Source organism: Notothenia coriiceps, unplaced genomic scaffold (genome assembly GCF_000735185.1).
Source record: "Notothenia coriiceps isolate Sejong01 unplaced genomic scaffold, NC01 NC01_scaffold00018999, whole genome shotgun sequence".
In the NCBI taxonomy this organism is placed as follows: Eukaryota; Metazoa; Chordata; class Actinopteri; order Perciformes; family Nototheniidae; genus Notothenia; species Notothenia coriiceps.
The window spans coordinates 1,966,482-1,970,785 of NW_011351700.1; positions in this window are offsets into that span (position 1 = coordinate 1,966,482).

Genomic DNA, 4,304 nt, shown 5'->3' on the forward strand with positions numbered 1-4,304 from the left:
CTAACGAGTGGCTACTGTTAGCATGCCTGCCAAGACCATGACAACTGTGCAGTAACTAGCAAACGAATTATCTAAAGATATACTAACTATGGATGGCATTAATTTGGCCTCCAGTGAGACTGTCAGGAATCTTGGTGTTATATTTGATCAGGATTTATCCTTTAACACCCACATAAAATCAATTTCAAGGACCGCCTACTTCCATCTACGTAACATTGCAAAAATCAGGTATATCTTGCCTCAAAACGATGCAGAGAAACTAGTCCATGCATTTGTTACTTCAAGGCTGGATTATTGTAACTCCTTATTATCAGGGTGTACCAAGAAGTCAGTCAAGTCGCTTCAGCTGATTCAAAATGCGGCAGCTCCGTGTACTAACCCAGAGTTAGGAAAAGGGACCACATTACTCCTGTTCTGGCTGCCTTACACTGGCTCCCTATAGAACACAGGATAGAATTTAAAATTCTTCTTCTCGCCTACAAAGCCCTTAATGGGCAGGCGTCATCTTACCTTAAAGAACTCATTATACCCTACTGTCCTACTAGGGCATTGCGTTCCAAGAATGCAGGGTTGTTGGTTGTTCCTAGAGTCTCTAAAAGTACAATGGGAGCCAGAGCCTTTTCTTATCAAGGTCCACTTTTGTGGAATCAGCTTCCAGTTTGTGTTCGGACGGCAGACACCCTATCCGATTTTAAGAGTGCGCTTAAGACCTTCCTTTTTGATAAAGCTTATAGTTAGGGCTGATTAGATTCAGCCCCTAGTTTTGCTGATATAGGCTTAGTTTGTCGGGGGACATCTTACTTCTTCCTTCTCTCTGTCTATACCTGTGTACTCTCATGTTCCGATTAACCCAGCTTCCCCAAATGTCTTTCTTTTTGGTGTCTATATACGCCGGGATCCGGAGTCATGGATGATCCTGCGGTCCTGTGTCATGGATCGCGAGTCCTGGATCTTGAGTCGTGGCTGTGGTCCTGGATCATAAGTCCTGGATGGATATCCTCGTGGATTCATCTTCCTATTATACACACATGCATTTCCAAACATTTGGACTACCTATGTTGCAAATGTATTATCTTTTCAATTTACACACGGCATCTATTGCACGTCTGTCCGTCCTGGAAGAGGGATCCCTCCTCTGTTGCTCTCCCTGAGGTTTCTCCCATTTTTCCCTTTAAACTGTGGGTTTTCTCTGGAAGTTTTTCCTTGTACGATGTGAGGGTCTAAGGACAGAGGGTGTCGTATTGTCATACTGATATTCTGTACAAACTGTGAAGTCCACTGAGACAAATGTAACATTTGTGATATTGGGCTATATAAATAAACATTGATTGCAGTTTAATTTCTCTTTTTCCCGAATGCTAGCCGCACCTGTTATCCCTGCACCAAGCTAGCATGTGGGCTAACTGCTGGTCTCTCCTCAAAACAGACCAGATTGATGCCAGTCATCCATCAAACTCTTGGTAGGACAGCAACAAGGCTGACCCCTAAGTGTCAAAGTAACAGCGTGTTAAGTTAAAGGAAAAAATAACTGTAGTGACGGAATGTTTTATTGTAATCCAGTTACATTAGCAATGCGTTAAGTTATGCTAATAGTAACAGTGATATGGTTTCTCTAATATTTCTTACTGTTTATCGGTTTTTCCTAGCTTTGGCACTTCTTAATAGCAGGCTCTTTGAATTTTAATCGCAGGAAAATCCCAGGTGTAATGAATAACATGAATTACTGTATATCTGTATTCTGACTGGAAGTAGTTCCAGGGCCCTAACATTGTGAATGATAAGATAAGATGGACCTTTATTGTTCTCTGTAGGGAAATTCAGGAGTTAAAGCAGCAACAGAGTAAGAGTGAAATACAGGACAGCACAGATAAGAGTTCACATGGATAATACAATTAAAATTACAATTATAATTTGTAAGTAACTGTTAAAACAGTTTATCACAACAATACTGCTCACTGTTATGGCTTATTGGGACATATCAGTGCATGGAGCCCTTGCTAATGTTATAAATTACATTCTGTATGTCGGGTTAAAAACGTTATCAAGGAGCAGTACAGTATATGAATCTTGCAAATTTTCACAAAACAGCAATAGCACTAATGTGCTGTGCTGATATCATGTGGAAGTCAATGTTGGATACAATTGGTTTGACTTGACCTGATGGATGTATTTATTAGAGAGAAAAAGTAAACAAAGATTTAAATCAACAGTTCATTCAAAACAGAAAAACGGAAAGAAGAGAAATTAAATGGATTCATGAGAATGTTATTTTATTACATATCTGTTTTGGATCAACTTGTCCAGGTGTTGATCCTCTCTTAAAATGTTTCTTTGAAAATGTCTTCCCGTTACAAATTATTTGTATTGAAGGATTACTGTCCTTTCCTTTATGAAGATCGCATGGGAAAAAGCTTCTCACCATAGGCATCATGAAAAAACATGCTTGACTGATTTGGACAAAGTTAAATGCTAAGCACACCCTTGCTTCATTTTCTGCTATTCATGATGTACAAGCAAAAAGGATTTTTTATCAATGAGCGCACAGCATTTTTCCACTTCGGGTTGGATGAAAACTACAAACAGAATTATAGCTTAATTGGAAATCCAACCAAAGACAGACTGTTTCCCAGCCGGCAGATTTACAGGCTAGATTTGTTTTACAATCCAGTTTACAATGCCATATGAAGTGAGTGCTGAGAGAACGATCCGTCTGAGTGGCAATTCCTCATAAGTGGCTTCTCTCAGAAAAGGGCAAAGGCTTCCGACAAAACCATGCCAGTACAAAAGCTGGGCAGCTTTCAAAAGTGGGTTGTTTAAATTTGAAAAATAACTGCCTGTAAAAGCTGGGAGTTTATATAAGTTGTAAGAATTAGAGATCACACAGTCACTTGCTGGGTCAGCACTGATGCATTACACTTTCAATGCAGTTTCTCTCGTTAAATCCAAACTGAAGAAGTGTGAGGAGGAATAATATGATAAAGTGCTTCTATACAGGGGAGGGCTGAGGAATGCTGAAGGAATGTGTGGATATTCTAATGTGGCATTGGGAAAATAATGAAGCACTCCTCATAGGGGGCTGGGAACTACACAGAGACGGGGCCTCCCACTGTTTCCAAGGTCCACGTGGAGGGAGATGCTGCCAATCTGGAGGAAGTTCTGCCATAGCAGCAGTGGCGGCTCTAGACCAATTTGACTGGGGGGGGGGGGGCAGGCTGGTGCCAGTTATTTTCTGAGAGGGGCACAATAAATGCAGGACGAAAAAGACAAAGACAGTATGAAGTAATTGCGCATAAGAAAACAATGCAATACAGTTATTGGTATAGGAGCTATTGGTACACATATTTATTTCAGATACTTATAGTTACAATTTTTACGCTCTCATGGGTAGAATGACAAATAATGTTCATTTTCCGCCAGCCAAGAAAATTGTTTAATCATAAACTTTTCATTTTCAGGGGGACCACAGGCGGGGTCCAAAGTCAGGGTTACGGCCCCCCTTAGAACCGCCCCTGCATACCAGCACATCGAACCCGAAGAGAGTTGAGGTTAGTTGACTCTGTATCATTTGCATGCATCAAAACATTTAGAAGAGTTTTGGTCAGTTTGAGTGTTTTGACTTATAACATCAAGGTCAATGTCAAGGTGGCTCTCAGGAAAATATTATCCACCCGCCTTAATATTTTTAAAGCAAAGGACGTGGAACATGATGATTTTGATGATTATGTTGGTATAGCTAGCTCATCATAAGAAGCCATCTGAGTCTTTCAGTTTTGCCATGAGTTTTTATGGCAAGAAACAGATGAGTAGAGTTGTTATATTTATGCTCTAAGGCATAATGATATAAAGTGGTGATGACATAGTTATACATGAACAGCATGCAGGCAAATTAACAGATTAATTGGATGAAGTTGGTGCAGGAATGAGATGCCACTACTACTACTGTATATAAGACAAAAAGAGATAGAGTAAAGGTCAGTGTTTGATTCAGCGCAGTCCTATATATCAGTGACTCCATACAGTCCATAGACTATACTGTAAACAAATAAATGTTAAACCACTGCATTCAGTGGCCATTGTTCAGATTTAAGAAATATAGATTTATTTCGTTATCGCTTTTAAAGGTGCTCAAAGAAGCTTTACAGATATAGTGAAAAGAAAAGAACAACAAATACATATATATAGTTAAAGTTAAAGTCAAATAATACAAAGTGAAGTCTCTATTAAATGTAATGCTCTCCTCCCCGCTCCATTCCATGGTAAATGTTGAGGAATGTTTTTGTATTGGATTTCATAATATATTGTAA